We start from the raw sequence: 16,692 nt of genomic DNA, 5'->3' as shown, positions 1-16,692 counted from the left end.
TCTCAAAGTCAAATTGAGCCCATATTCACCAGCAGATTGTTCCACACTTTCACCAGATGTTTCTCCTAATGTTCACTTTAAACATTTCCCTTTCACCCTTAACCCATGTTCTCTCGTTCTTGTCTCACTCAACCTCAGTGGAAAAAGTTTGCTTGTACTTAACCTACCTGTAACCCTCATCCAAATCAACTCACACGGCTTATGAATGTTGGGAGAAATCAGGAGAACTTGGAAGGGAGTGGGAATTCATAAGGGCCCACCGGGAGAAGCTGCTGACGAAATGGAGTCAGAGGGCAGAATTGAGCCTGGTACCACTACCACCAACGTTTCGGGCCTGGGCCCTTCGTCAGGTACAAGATAAAACAGGCGGGCACCAGTTCCTTTACCTTTTTATTCAAGCATTTTCCTGTCTTATTCTGATTCCTGACAAAGGGCCCCGGCCCGAAGCGATGACAACCCTTTACTTCCCTATGAATGGCTGCGTGACCTGCTGAGTTTCTCCAGTATGTTTGTGTATCGCATTTCTACTATGGACATTGTCTGACCCACTGAGTCCCTTCAACTTCTGTTCGTTCATTCAAAGTTCCAGAATTTGCAGTTTTTGTGTTTCTCTAGTACCAACAATACAACTGAGTGGCTTACAACGATATCAGTGTCAACCACATTGGTAGGTCTGGAGTCACGAGCAGGCCTAGATTATGCACGTGTGACAAATTTCCAGATTCCAGAAATGATAGGGTTATTTTATGAGGAGAGGTCAAGTCTCTTAGGATTATACTCATTGGAATTTGGAAGGGTGAGGGGTCATCTCATAAAGACATATAAAATTATGAAAAGGATAGAGAGAGGCGGCAGGGTTACCGTAGTGGATAGCACAATGCTATTTCTGCGCCAGAGAGCCAGGATTGAATGGGAATCGTCTGTAAGGGGTTTGTATGTTCTCCCGGGGTCTATGTGGGTTTTCCTTGGGTGTTCCAATTTCCTTCCACCCTTCAAAACGTACGAGGGTTGTAGGTTGATTGGGGTTTTTGGGGGAAACGAACTTGTGGGCCGGGAGGTCCTGTTACCGTGCTGTGTGTTTAAATTACAAAAATGAGATAGAAGCAGGGAGGTTGTTTCCATTAGCAGATGAGACTAGAACTCGGGAGCATAGCTTTAAGATTCAAGAGAGGAGATTTAAATCAGAGGTGAGTGGGGGAAGATCTGCTTCTCTTAGAGAGCAGTGAAGCTGTGAAGTTCTCTGCCCATGGAGGCAGTAGAGGCCATCTCAATGAATGTACTTAAGGCACAGATGGATTTTTTGAAGAATAGGGGAATTAAGGGTTGTGGAGCTGAGTCCACGATCAGATCAGCTACGATTTTATTGAATAGCAGGGCAGACTCGATCGGCTAGATGGCCGACTCTTTCTTAAGTTCTCATGTTGTTCAAAGGACACATGGGTTCTTGCAGCAATATAGTTCAGCATTTACCATCATTGTGGTTAGTTTAAAAAAAATCTTGTTTACTTAGTTAACTGCATTTAAGTTCCACAGATTTAGATTAGTGAGCAGATCCACCAGGACTGAACCTTGGTCTCTGGCACTCAAGGTAGCAGCTCTACTCTCTGCGTCACTGTGCAGCCCAATTCGAAACCGTGAATATAATGTTGTAAAAAACTGTGTGAAGTAATGAGAGCATCAGGAGCAATAGGAAAATGCCGATAAATTATTATTTATCTCGTTGGTACAAAATTCATTCAGAAGAAGCTACAGAAGGTGGTGTGGGTTACACAAACTTCCCTCCCCTCCATGTTCATCTCCCTCTGCCTGGAATCACACCCCGGTCACACTCTCTTCTCCCTCCTCCCATCAAGGACAAAGTTCCAGAGTGTGAATTTGCGCACCAAGAAGCTGAAAGACGATGTCTTCCCTGAAGTCATCAGGCTCCTAAATGAACCCCACAAGAGTGCTCTCATGCCCTTATTTGGAACTAATTGGTCTTTCTTTTCATTTATAACTCTATATAATATAAATTTTGCTCTTTATTTGGCTGTATGAAAGTTAGATTACAACCTGTTAGACTGCTCGTTGAAAAACCTTTCTTGCACTGCTGTATAACAAACTTAAATGTAAATATTTACTTTCAAGATTGTAGAATGCTTGGATAAAGGATTCAAACTTTATTGATTACCTTTACCAAAAATAGTGTGGTTATCCTTTCATCAGTTGGAACATTTTACACTGTAATCGACATGAAAATACATGAATAACAAGACTATTTTCCAGTAAAAACACAGAAATGCTGGAGGAACTCAGCAGGTCTTACCATATCCATAGAGGTAAAGATGTATAATCAAAGTTTCAGGGCCAAGCCCTTCACCAGGGTATGAGCCAAAAGCAGGCAGATGCCTAAATAAAAAGACTGGGGGAGGAGGGAAGAAAGGGCAGGGGGAGGAGTACAGGCCAACAGACTTGGATAGGACAGGAGAAGAAAGGTGAAAATTTATCAGGGGAAGGGGTGGCTCTGTGAATGCGGAGCTGGAGGACAGAAGGAAAGGGGTAGGGGAAGAGAGGGATAGGGACAGGGAAAGAGAGAGACAGCAAGTGGCGGAAGGGGGGGGGCACCATGGATGGACATGTCGGCATGGGAATGGAGCAGGAAACTGAAATGGGTATTGAACCCATTTGATTCAGTTCCTTTAAACATTCTCACCAATTTGGATATTGGTTCCTGGCCTAACTAAGGAGCAAAGATTGATTGGTTTGGCGGGGTTTTGGAGGGGAGGGAGGTGAATGTTAATACAAGAGAACATTCAACATAGAACGTTCAGTAAGGTTGTACTTTGGAGCAGGTGCAGGGAAAGTTCAGAGCTGACAGAGCAAATTAGAATGTGTAAGACTTTTATATTTGATCTACTGCACTTGAGAATCTAGGGAATGGATCTGTGAGTGAAACAGTCCCTGTAAAACACTTCAGGGTTGTACACACTTCTGCAAATTGCAATGAAACAAGATTTTAAGCCTCAGATTGCTAAATTCCATGTGAATATCTGTATATCCAGGCAGGTAAGGTAACAACATCAGTTTGGAATCTCTGGTTGAAAAGCAACATGTGCATGTCAGGATCTGCAGATGTTCTTGGTGCATGAATTAATTAGCGGGCTGCATTCTTGCATAATGTTCTCTGAGTGGAGCCGAGATTCCTTAACATCTGTCAACAGGCCCCATCCATCAGACTCCAGTCTTTCAATTGACCCTGAGCTTTGAAGCATTTTGCAGGAGAGAGCTCCCATTCCCACCACCCTGTCAGCTCCTTGAACCATCTTAAACAGCTTGATTTCATCATCCCCTTCACCCCCTACATTTGAGTGAAGACAAGCCAAGACATGCTGTGTAAATTAACCATATTTAATCCCAGTGTCATCTTGCTGAATCAGCGCTGTATCCTCTCCAAGACCTGCTGCAATGCTATCACAGCACCAGCGCCTCAGGTTCGAATCTGGTGCTGCCTTTAAGGAGTTTATACATTCTCCCCATGTCTGCATCAGTTCCTCAGGATGCTCCAGCTTTCTCCCACCCTCCAAAAAGTACGGTGGTTTTAGGTTAATTGGAGTATTTTGGAGGCATGGCTCGTGGGCCAGATGTCTAAATTAAATACATCTTCTCCATTACTCTGATCAAGAACTGATTCCAGCTAATGCCCAAACAGTAGTGTGAAAAATTAATTAATTTAACTTTATTATTTCTTTTTGAAATTGAAGGGGATCATTCAGCCCATCAAGTCTATGGTGGCTCTCAGAATAATCCCGCTAATCACATTCTGCCATGCATTTTACAATAACCTATTAGAACATAAAAATCTATCCATCCTTGTCTTAAATATATTTATTGAGCTCACCTCCACTGCTTGAAATGACAATGAATTTCAGATTCACCACCCTTTGGGAAAAGCAGTTCCTCCTTCTCTCCATCCTAAATTTACTAACCTGAATTTTGAGGCTATGTCCCCTAGTTCTGGTCTCCCCCACCAATGTAAACATCTTACCTACCTCAATCTTATCTATGCCTTTCATCATTTTATATGTCTCTATAAGATCCCTTCTCATTCTTCTAAATTTCAGGGAGTACAGTGCCAGACGACTCAATCTCTCCTCATAGGCCAACCCCTTCATCCCTGGAATCAACTTGGCGAACCTCCTCTGCCCCGTCTCCAAAGCCTTAAGTAAGGAGACCAGAACCGCAGGTAATGCTCCAGATGCAGCCTCACCAGTACCATTAACAGGAAAACGCGATCTGCCTTCCATTCTAGCCTTCTTATTACACCGGTTTTAATAGTTATTTCTAAAAATGGACCTCTAACTACCTAGAATATAAAAAAAACTAAGCAGGAATATCTTGTACCTCCCTCAAACTTTCACTTAACAGGGATGAATGGCTTCAGCTGGGTTAGACTTGGAGAACCTACCCACCTGATGGAATGATTTTATTTTTAAAATAAAGCCTCCCCCAAGCAAATCCATGGACAGACACTATGGTGGACGCTGTACGAAATCCACTGCCAGTGGGCGAGATCCACCGGCTGACGTGCACAGTACAACCAGCCAGAATCTCAGCAGGCAGAGGTTGAGGCAAATGCATTGTGCAGGTCTTGAAATCTTTTATCCCCGTTCAGTGAAGACAGGATTGAGGGAGGTATGGGCTCTTTATTTTCTTATATTTCAGATAGTTCCAGGTCCATTTGCATTAAAATCTGTGTAATAAGAAGGCTGAAATAGAAGACTGGCAGTTTTCCTGCTAATAAGTTATTCTGAAATACATGGGGGATTGTGATTGGTGGGCTTATTCAAAGAGCCACAATAGACTTGATGGGCCAAATGGCTTCCTTCAATAGCAAAAGGAAATAATAAAGAGTTAAATAAAGTAATTGTACACACATCAGCTGGGGTCAGTGCTTGATCAGAGCATTTGAGAAGATAGGTTTAATTTAATTTTAATTTAGACATGCAGCAATTTTGGCCCACAAGCCCATGCCACCCAAATACTCCCATTAACCTACAACCCCAGTACATTTTGAAGGGTTAGAGGAAATTGCAGATGAAACCTTTGCAGACATGGGTAGAAGGTAAAAGGTCCCTACAGACAGCGCCGGATTCGTACCCTGGTCACTGGCGCTGTACGAGTGTCGCTGTAATGGCGGGTCTTGAAGAGCATACATAAAATAACAACGAAATAAACTAGTGAAAAGCTAAACTGGCTGGAGGGGTACCAGGTATCAGAACTGGGATGCCAGGGGGCGCCAAAGGGTTCCTGCCCGTGTCGGAGGTTGGGATCTGGAGTTCTGGTCGCCAGTGGTTTAGACTGGACTCTGTGCGGCTGCAGGGGGCTACAGAAGTGCTGGATGCGAATCTACAGACACTCAGTGACTCGGTGGGTGGGGGGGGGAGGGGGAAATTCTCTTTTGCTTCTCTTTCTGACTGTAAGAGGCACTTCAGGCAATTTCAGCCGATGGCGAATCTGCCTTACAGTCGGCGAAAGCAATTTCGTGTAATATGACACTAAATTGACTCTTGAAATTCTACACTTCACACACAGGTTCTGCCTGACCTCCGCAACATGTCCAACATATTTTGCTTTTACTTCAGATAAACTCAATTATCCAACAGGCCGTGTGAGCTGTAGGAATATCCACTGTGGTGAATATTGTTCCTAATTCCCAAGTGCATTGCAGGATCCAATTTATCTGCAGCTAGCATCAAAGCCTTTTTTAAAAAATTCCCGACAGCTCTATTAATCAACCACAAAACTTTTGAAAGCATCAGTCATTTGACTTTTATTAAACATTTGGCTTTTTTATTTGAACGGGGTCAAGTTACCAGTGACATGTTGCACTGAGAGCTGCCTTTTCCACACAGACTCAGTGTGGAGGCAGTGTTGTACTGTTGGTGATAGCAATGTTGTATTTCGGTCTTGTCGAATCTCTCGACTGGGCTCTTAATGGAGGAACTTCCCAATCCATCAAGGTTATACTGTTAGGCTGGTCTCTGACCCTCCCTCTCACCTCCCACCATCATTTAGGAAATAGAACATTACAGCACAGTACAAGCCCTTCAGCCCACGATGTTGTGCTGTCCTCTATAAACCTATGCAAAAAATTAAACCTTCCCTACCTCATAACCCTTTATTTTTCTTGCATTCATGTGCCTATCTAAGAGTCTTTTAAATGTCCCTGTTGTACCAGCCTCCACCACCACCCCGGCAAAGCATTCCTATACTCTCTGTATAGAAAACATATCCCTGATGCCTCCCTTAAACTTTCCTCCCCTCATCTTAAACAAATGTCCTCTGGTGCTCGCCCTGGGAAAAATGTGGTGGCTGTCCACCCTGTCTATCCCTCTCAGAATTTTGTAGTCCTCTATTAAGTCACTTCTCATCCTTCTTCGCTACAAAGAACAAAGAACTACCACTGCTATTAACCTTGCCTCATAAGACACATTCTCCAATCCAGCCAACGTCCTGTTAAATCTCCTCTGCATTCTCTCCATAGCTTCTACATCCTTTCTGTGATGAGGTGACGAGAACTGAACACAATACTCCAAGATTTATAGAGCTGCAACTTTACCTCTCGACCCTTCAACTCAATCCCCTGACAAATGAAGGTTAGTATACCTTAGGGCTTCTTAACTACCCGATAAGCTTGCTTACATCAATAGATTTGGACCCCAATGTCCCTCTGTCTACCACACTGCAAAGAATCCTGCCATTATATTTTTTGTATTTAGACATTTCAGCCCTCAAGCCAATCACACCCAATTTACCTACATCCCAGGTATGTTTTGAACAGTGGGAGGAAACCGGAGCACCTGGAGGAAACACACACACACACACACACACACACACACACACACAGGGAGAAGGTACAAACTCCTTATGGACAGTGCCAGATTTCAACCTTTGTCCCAGATGCTGGTGCTTTAACAGCGTTGCGCTAACCGCATTGCTAACATACCGCCCTAACCATGTACTCCGCAGAAGACCAGGACTCTGAGGTTAGTGAAATGAAAGAACTGCGGACATTGATTACAGATCATTTCTTTGTTCAAAAGTACTGTATCACTTGTGTATGGCACTCAACCCACATCATTTGTTTAACACCAGCTGGGTGAACCTGTTTGAAGGCCAGTCTTTAATGCTTCCTTCTTGTTAGAGAACATGACTGCAGATGTTGGAATCTTTAGCAAACAACTGAGAAGCTGGAGGGACTCAATGGATCAGGCATTATCTGTGGAGATAGAGGGTCAATCATCGTTTCAGGAGGGCATTCTTATGGAGACTACAGTGGGAAGAGAAGGTAGCAAACATGAGAGCTCAGAAGTGATAGGATACTGGACAAATGAAGGTGGGAGAGGTGAAGAGCTGGATAGGAGTTGAGACCTCTGGGGAAGGAGGGTTGGATGGGTGGGGGAAGGAATGAGGGTAAAGTGAGAATGGGAGCAGGTAAAGGAGAGATGGATACAGGCAAACTGGATTGGGTGGAATCACCTAAAATTAGTAAATTCAACATTCCTCTCACATCTACACAATACAACTTCTCCAGATCCTGTCCGCATGTATCCCTGCATGGTACAGGAATTGCTCCGCCCTAGTCCCCAAGGAACTGCAGAGTCTGGTGAATGCAGTTCACAAAATCACACATAACTTCCCTGCACCCACCCCCCACCACCACCACCCTGCTCACCATTGACTCTATCTACACTTTCCACTGCCTCAGATACTCAGTCAACATATTAAAAGACTCATCCACCCCAGCCACACTCTATTCTCACCCCTCCCTTTGGGTAGAATATTCACAGAGTGTGTGATCTCACACCACTACACTCAAGGGCAGCTACTTTTCGGAGTTATCAGACTCCTGAACAAGCCATGAGTGGGGCAGTCAGTGGGAATGCGGACCCCACGTATGCCACCGAGGATGAATTTTTAGAATAGCTTGTGATTCCAATAGGACTGAAGGAAGGCCCGGTGCAATACACAAAGGTGCTGGAGAAACTCAGCAGGTCCCGCAACACCCATAGGAAGGAAAGGGTAACCAATATTTCAGGCCTGACCTTTGTCAAGATATGAGCAAAAAACAAGTGGATGCCTCAATAAAAAGGTTGGGGGAGGGAGGAGGAGAGGTGGGATGAAGGGGCAGGGGAAGGGTCTAACAGATAAGAGGACATAGGTAGATATAGGTGGGAGGGTAGAAGATGAGAAGTGATGGGGAAGAGGTAGCTTTCTGAATGGAGAGGGAAGGGGGTGGGGAGCCGAGGAAAGGAGACGGAGGGATAGGAAAAAAAAAGAGACCCACGGGAGGGGTTTAACAGAATTTGAAGAGGTCGATGTTAATGGTTGAAGAGTGCTCAGATGGTGTTCCACCAATGAAAGCTGAGGTGAGGGTACGCAAAGACACAGCATTAACACTGTGAGCTGTTACCAAGAGTGCCGTTTGCTCCAATTGGACCACAGCTCCTCCTCCTGACGCTGTATACCTGCAAATATTATTCTGAAATGAGATTGACTGCCTTTGGGTCACTTTCACTGATGACGCTCCTGCTGTGGGTCATTCCAGGTGCACAGGTGCCCGTTCAAATTATGAGCAAAGCACTAATAAGTCGAGCCATGAATCATGTGCAATCATTGCACAGCATTCACAGAATGCAGGGTCTGCCTCATACAATTCAGCCTAGACTCAGCGAGCCTGGGAACCAGCTGTTCAATAGTCAGCTCCAGGAGAATTTCAAAAGTAAACTTCAGAGACGAAAAGAAAGCAATTTGCCACTTTGTTTTGTGAACAAAATATCCGTTCTTTACCAAAAGTCTTTGGAAAGTTAGATGCCAGGCTACCGCAGAGCAGGAAATGTATATTAAATAACTCAGGATGGTGAGCCAAAATGAGGGCCATGAACAATTCAAGGCTAAGCTAAACAGATGGTTTCCATCTTCCTCTAAGAGTACAGGAAACTGAACGACCAACTGTAAGTAATTCCTTCATAATATTCAAGCCTTCTCCCAGTCCCCCATTTTTTTTAAGCGCACATTAATTTTGCATCCTTCTCGGCACTTTGATCATTTGAATCCAAATGAACAAAACAGAGAAGGAGCTGGCGAACTGAAGAGGGATGGGGCAGCGATGGGCTTCGAATACTCATGGTGCTTTTCTATAAAGACCTTCTAATTAAACCCTTCCTCTCTGCAAGTTGCAGCCTGTGGTCGGGGGAAACCTGAAGGAAGGGAGTTCATCAATTAGGGAGAATGCAGCGGGCTAACTCAGAGGTCCGTGTGCTGCCTTGGGGCAAAAATGCCTGCTTTTAATTAATTAACCAAAGGCACTTTGGCATGGGAAAAAACATTTTCTTGCATTCAGCATTTCACTTTGTGTGAAGCTGTTTCAATGTCTTTGAGATATTAAAAGGCTAGTCGAGTTTTTTTCTTCCTTTCTCCCCCACGCCCCCCCCCCCACCCATTCTTGTGCTGTTTTATAAGAGACGTGAAGTGAATGCTGAACTACGGCTTCCTTTGCAGAAAGAAGAGGTGCCTGTGGCTGCCTGTTCAATGAAAGCTCTGTGCCCTGGGAGCCAAGAGGACCCATGCAGGCCTACAGACAAAACAAACAGGGATCCAAGGCTGCTTGACACTTGACGCCTGACCCTTAAACTCACCCCCCTTTCCCCCAATCTAATCTTGACTCAACATAACCTGGCAGCTTGTCTATATCTTAAATGATAGCAAAGTTGTGTGTGCCTTCCTGATGAAATGTGCCAAATCTGACTTTTGTATGGTAATACTAATTGCATTGGTAGTTCTGTACTGATGGGTAAAAAGATTTGATCTTTATACAGGTAAATAAGAAAATGGAACATTCCAGAACAGTACAGGCCCTTCAGCCCACAATGTTGTGCTTACCTATGTAAACTTACTCCACAGCAATCTAATTTTTCCCTACGTCACGCCCTCTATTTTATTTTCATCCATGTGCCTGTCCAAGAGTTTTTTGAAGGTCCCTACCGTACCAGCCTTCACCACCACCCTCGGCAATGCATTCCAGTCACCCACCACTCTCTGTAAAAACCTACCTCCCTCCACTCACGTTAAACTGATGTCCTCTGCAGGAAAAAGGTGCCATCTATCCAACCTACCTCATCATCTTGCACAACTCTATTACGTCACTTTTCATCCTTCGTCACTCCAAGGAGAAAAGCCCTAACTTGGATAACCTTGCTTCATCACTCTGCAGATACTGGGGAATTACTACTGATGTGACTTGACCTTTATACATGACCTCCAGGTGTTACAGGTGCTCTGCCAGCGATAGTCACTACAGAAGTAGGTAAATGTGGAGACATGGCATCACCATGCAGAGAGGATCATGGTCCGATTAGGGTCTGATTTCAGGCCTCCCGGTCGTTGAAAGAAGACAGAAAATCTGCAGATGCTAGGGTTTAATACAATACACAAGAGCACTGGAGCAACTCAGCAGGTCACCAGCATGAAAGCAATGGTCAGCTGGCATTTTGGGCCTGAGCCCATCATCAAGGGAGTTGAAAATCAGGCAGACACCTGATTAAAGAGGTGGGGAGAGGGGAGGAGCGCAGGCTAACAGATGGGAGGGTAGAAACTGAGGAGTGATAGGAGAGGGAAGAGGGCTTAGAAGAGTGGCACTCTGATGGGAGAAAGGGCGGGGAGCTGGAGGAAAGGAGAGGGGTATGGAAAGACAGAGACTGGGAGAGGGGATTAACGGTAATTGGAGAAGTCGATATTGATGTCATCTGGTAGGAGACTGTGAGTCAGAGCCAATTTGGGCATGGCCGCAACTTGTGAGGCAGTCCTGAGAGTACTCCTGGTAGAACCTAGCCCATAGGACATTCCAGCACAGTACAGGCCCTTTATCCCATGGAGTTGTGCCGATTTATACCTTCTAAAAAAAAGGAACCTTCCATAACTTGTAACCCTCCATTTTTCTTTTATCCATATGTTTAAGAGACTCATAAAAATCCCTCTATTGTTCCAGCCTCCACCACCATCCCCAATGATGTATTCCAGGCACCCACAACTAACTCTGTGCAAAACACTGGCATCCCTAATGTCTCCCCTAAACTTTTCTCCCTTCACTTTGTACAGATGTCCTCTGGTGTTTGCTAGTCCTGCCCTGGTAAAACAATACTACCTGCTCTGCCCTTTATAATCTTGCAGACTTCTTCGGTTGTTAGGCTACGTTCTGGTTGCCAGCACTAGGCTGCTTCCTATCCCTTGAATCAAGACATTAAAAAAAAATACAAGCACATAATACTAGAGAAACTGAGAAAACCAACCCTTATTGCCCATTTGTAATTACCACTGAACTGAGAAATGATCTTTTCAGAAGCCTATTACTGTTAACCACATAGTTGTGGGTTTGGGTCATAAATGAGACAAACTTCTCCCGTGAAGGATATTAAGGCACCAGGTCGAAGTTAGTTTTGCAACCAAGTAATCATGAGGTTCAAATGAATGCTCACCTTCGGCTTCCCAGAGGAAATGATTCTAGAACTAGAGGGCACAGGTTCAAGGTGAAGAGGGGAGAGGTTCAGAAGGGAACTGAAGGGCACTCAGAAGCTGCCAGGGGAAATCATAGAAGTGGGTACAATTACAACATTCGAAAGATAAATGGACAAATATATGGATAAGAAGAGGATGTGGACCTAATGCAAGTAAATGGGATTATCCCATCCTAACCTCGTCAGTGTGGACAATTTGGGATGAAGGGCCTGTTCTGTGCTATGATTTTGCCACCGGTGATGTGTGAGGTCACACAATTCAGAGCAGGATCAACCACCAAGTCAAGGGGAGAACACGTTATCTTTAATTGGAAGAAATGAAGTAGAATGGAAGAAGAGAGAAGGACTCATCACCTGAAAATGGAATTCAGTAAAACATCTGGTATCCTGCATCTATGGGGATTGGTAGATACCCCAGATAAGTGAATTTTATGGTTGCTTGAGACAGCATGTTGTGTGGTTGGTGAGGTGAGCCAATTTTAAACTTTCATATTTTTTTTGCCAGTTTCTTGAGGCTGCCTGTTGTTTGATTCCGAATAACAGGGTTTTTTTTTACTATATTCCACGTTGGTACCATTGGGCTGTGGATTCTCAGGCAGAAAATGTGGTGTGCCTCCAGTTTGCATTATGACTCACCTTCGCAGAGGAGAAGGCCAGGGTGGGGGGTGAGGGGGTCTTGAAATGATATGCAACCAGGAGCTCAGGGTGACCATTGCAGGCAAAGCACAGATGCTGTGAAAAATGGGCCCAAGTCAGCTTTTCTGTTTTTTTAATATCATCAACGTGAATGACTTCATGTTTTCCCACGTTGTTTGGAGCTGTCAAGTTCTCACCCATTCAATTAATCTGTCGGTAACTTCTGAAATCGCTGCAAGCTCCTCGAGACTCATACTGCTATAAGAGTCTTAGACTCACAGAGTTCTACAGTTCAAGAACAGGCCAGTAACATTAGTCTCATTTGCTTGCATTTGGCTCATATCCTTCTAAACCGTTCCTATCCAAGTACCAGTCTCAATGTCTTTTAAACATGACACTTGTACCCACCTCTAACATTTCCTCAAAGTTCAAATTCACGTGGGCCAGGCAGAAATTCTACTAATCAGTAACTGTAAACTGTACTCAAGAAGAAAGATACATATGCTGGAGATAAATATAAACAAAGAAAAAGTATAAGCAAACTGATTGTGCATTACGGAAAACAGTAATCAATAATGTGCAAAATAAGAGTTCTTAAATGAGTCTCTGGCAGCTTGTTCCATATACACCACCATCCTCTATGTGAAGAAGGTTCCCTTCAAGTCCCCTCTCACCTTAAAAGTCTAGTTTTAGGCTCCTCTATCCTGGCAAAAGGACCTAATCTACGCCCCTCATGATTTTATAAGCCTTTATAAGTCACTTCTTGATCTCCTACACTCCAGAAGTACAAGCCTATCCAGCCTTTTCTTATAATCCAAGTCCAGTACTTCCAGTAACATAACGCTGGAGAAACTCAGCAGGTCAGACAGAGCACTTTATATAGCAAAGATAAAGATACATAACCAATGTTTCTGGAGCACAAGCTCCAGAAATGTTGGTTATGTGCCTTTATCTTTGTCATATGAAGCACACGGTCTGACTTGCTGAGTTTCTTCAGGTTTGTGTCTTTACTTCAAATCACGGTGCCTGTAGACTTTTGTGTTTTACTTCCAGTAACATTCTCATTTTAGTCTTCCTGGTAAAATGACCCAGGTTTGAGTATCATCTTGATGGCCAGCAGAAATCTGACGTCCATTTCCTGGAACTTAATCCCAGACAATATGCTGGTTTTAATTTTAAATTCTCTAAATTTGGGATGGATTGGAAATCAGTTACTATTATTGCATGTATTCAAACAGGAAATAGAAAATGGAAGAAAACCTGTCATTGGGAAAATGTCAAATGCTATGATTAAAGAGGTTTTTGAAGCTGCTTTATAAGATGTCAATGTAATCAGGATGAAACAAAAAAACTGCAGTTGCTGCAGCTAAAACAAAGAGAAGGGAGGGAGTCAGCATCCATGGAGAGAAAAGGATCAGCTGAGGTTTTGGGCTGGGAGCTTGTGTGAAGACCAGAGTGAAGATGAGAGCGTTGGGAGGGACTGAGGATATGGGATAGAGAAGGGAGGAGAGGTGGGGAGACTGGTGGAGGAGGAGGGGGGTGGGGGAAGGAGAGGTAGAAAGGTTAGAGAGAAAAGGAGTGATGGAAACTGCCTTTTGTGATGTTTCTTTATTGTGATAAAGAAAGTTGGGTTCTTTCGTATAACTTGTATTTTGTTATCATCGTGGGACCCATCCATCTAAACCCAAGTTGGAGCATTCCGTCTTTGATGCCCTCTAGTGGCCAGTAGGATCACCAACTCCCAATCACACACCCCCTTTCCTCAGATGTTCAATCGAGCAACATTACACAGTAATACAGTATTCATTTCAATTTAGAGTTAAACACAAACATAAATACAAACATCAACAGCACAAACTTTTGAAGTGTGGAGTTGTTTTTCTTTTAGAGATGCACCCTGTCAGGTGCTTTGAAGATGAGTGTGGATCTTCTCAATGAAAGTGCATTTGTTTGCTCCGTGGGTCCACTACTGTCTAGCACTGGTGGTGTTTCTGCTGTTGCATGCCTCCTGCTGATACCCACTCCTGGTGCCATGTGATGTTTCTTCTATTGTGATAAGAAAGTTAGGTTCTTTTTGTATTAATTATATTTTATTATCAACTCACGAATTCGTGGGACACATCCATTTTGTGCATCTAACCCGAGGTGGGACATTCTGTCTTTGATGCCCTCTAGTGGTCAAGAGGATCACCAACTCTCAATCACCACACCTTTATCTACATTATTTAGATTGTTTCCCATGGTGAGAGAGACTAGGACCGGACGGGACAACTTCAGGATTGAAAGATGTCTACTTAGAACAGAGATGTTGAAGAATTTCTTCAGCCAGAGGGTGGAAAATCTGTGGAAGTTGCAATCACAGGTGGTTGTGGAGGTCAGGTCGTTGGGTGTTTTTAAGATAGAGATTAATTGGTGTTTGATTAGCCAGGGCATTAAAGGTTATGGGGAGAAGGCCGGGCAGTGGGGCTGAGTAGGAAAATGGATCAGCTCATGGTTAAATGACCGATTGACTTGATGGGTTGAATAGCCTATTTCTGGTCCTATGTCTTATGGTCTTATTATCATTCTAAGCACCTCAGATAGATCGCCAAAACAAAAATGATGCAAAGAAATAGGTAAATCTTTGCAACTGGCCATTAAAGCTACTTTAACAACTTTTTACAGATGAACCATCAAAAGTATCCTGTCAGGATGCATCACTGCATGGTATGGGAACTGCTCCGCCCAAGAAACCCAAAACATGGCAGGGCACTTTGAGCGTGACTCAGACCATCATGCACACCCGCTTGTCCTCCATCAACTCCATCAGCACTCCACCTCAGAAAGGCAGCAAACACACTCCATCCCTCCTCAGCCACACACTCCTCTCCCACCCCCCATCAGAAAGAAGATTCTCACATGTGAGATCACGCACCACCAGATACCATTTCTGCTCTTATCTCACACAAGTCTTTTCTCCTTTCTAACTGTTATCTCTCTCTCTCTCTCTCATTTTCTCAACACTGTGCTGTGTTTTATGTCTGATAATCGTGTATGGGTTGAATTTTAGGTTACCAAACAAAGCAAACCTTTTCACTGTACCTTGGCACACGGTATAATAAACGTGAACTTGAACTCTTAAAACTGTCACATTTAAGAAACAATCGGCATGGGCAACTCAAATTCTGATGGTATAAATCTTCATGTCCAAAATGGATTGAATTCAAGTTCCAAAGCTGTTTAGCCACACAGGATGCTAAGAGCCAGCTGGATGGACATACATCTGGTTTGGGGTGTCTCAGATGAGATGATCTCTCTCAATAGGCTCAGAATGTTGGAAGGCTGAATTGGAGCCCTGACCAAACCTTTATGGAGGACATGTGAACAGACTTTGAGATGGAATGACAAACAAGGGATCTGTGTTCTGTGGAGGTCAAGGTCACAAACCTAAAGAGCCCCAAGAAACAGCAAGGAAGGAAGAAGGGTCTGCACAGGGGAGGATGTTCAATGAACGGAGGAGGGTAGACGGGGAGAAATATCCAATTTAAACAATTTTGGGTTCAGGTGCTTACAAAAGTGTCAACAATTAATTATAAATGCATATAGACTCTAAGGAAATAAAAATGATCATCAAGAGCGATGTTGCAAGAAGTGAGGCCTCTGAAACAATGGCTGATTATGAGTTCTGGAAAACTTATCTTGTGATCCAACTTTTACAGCTTTGGCTTTGAGCGGGAATTGTAACATTGGGGGAATGTCTTCAGGATGCAAAGGAAATACAATTTGCTGGAGGAACTTTGCAGGTGGGGCAGCATCCATAGGGGCAAAAGTTGTCAATGTTGTGGGTTGACAATCTTCATCCAGGCTGATCATGGAGATGGGCTAAAGGGGAGAGGGTTTGGAGGGGTGAGCCAGGGACCAGCAGGGCAGAGTGAAGGGTGGTGTTGGGAGATAGAAGGAGGCAATTGAAGGGTGGCAGATAGAGAGAGAGAAAGAGACAGGGAGAAAGAGAGAGAGAGAGAGAGAAGGAATAATATTTTTTTCTTTTTTTGAATATTCCAAATTGAGGAGAAAAGGATAATATTGTTCAATATGTTATATGTTGTATTGTGTGTGGCAATATATTGATGTTTTGTTTTTACTGTTCAATTCTGAATTCTATTCTCCTCATGTATTGCTTACTTACGTTATAGGAACATAGGAAGAAGGAACAGGAGGAGGCCAAAAATGGCCCATCGAGCCTGCTCCGCCAGTCAATATGATCATGGCTGATCTAATTTATGAAATAAATGTTTAATAAAATGATTGAAAAAGAAAGAGGGAGAGAAGGAAAAAGGTCAGATGGAGCAAGAAGAGGCATAGGAGGGAGAAAGTTGAGACAGGTGGGGAGGCTGACCATCAGAATTTATTGTCATGAATGTTACAAAATTCATTGTTTTGTGGCAGCACATCACAGTTCAAATATTGCTGTAAAATTAGATTTAAAAGTAAATAAATCAGTGCAAAAATTAGAGAAAGTGAGGAG

At 43.6% G+C, this 16,692-nt stretch overlaps 2 long non-coding RNA genes across 2 annotated transcripts in view; one reads left to right on the top strand and one right to left on the bottom strand.

Annotated features, from left to right (window-relative positions):
• Positions 1-16,692, bottom strand: part of LOC138746232 (uncharacterized) — a 189,344-nt gene that overhangs the window by 74,507 nt on the left and 98,145 nt on the right. The gene's annotated exons all lie outside the window — the stretch shown is intronic.
• LOC138746233 (uncharacterized) overlaps positions 4,117-16,692 on the top strand; it is a 28,276-nt gene continuing 15,700 nt past the window's right edge. Inside the window, exons 1-2 of the long non-coding RNA XR_011346813.1 lie at positions 4,117-4,222; positions 6,524-6,635. This is a non-coding gene — a long non-coding RNA (uncharacterized lncRNA). The remainder of the gene's footprint in view (positions 4,223-6,523; positions 6,636-16,692) is intronic.

The sequence above is a fragment of the Narcine bancroftii genome, chromosome 11, assembly GCF_036971445.1.
Source record: "Narcine bancroftii isolate sNarBan1 chromosome 11, sNarBan1.hap1, whole genome shotgun sequence".
Classification (NCBI taxonomy): domain Eukaryota; kingdom Metazoa; phylum Chordata; class Chondrichthyes; order Torpediniformes; family Narcinidae; genus Narcine; species Narcine bancroftii.
The sequence above is the reverse complement of the archived record's forward strand: the minus strand, read 5'-3'. Positions and strand labels throughout refer to the sequence as shown.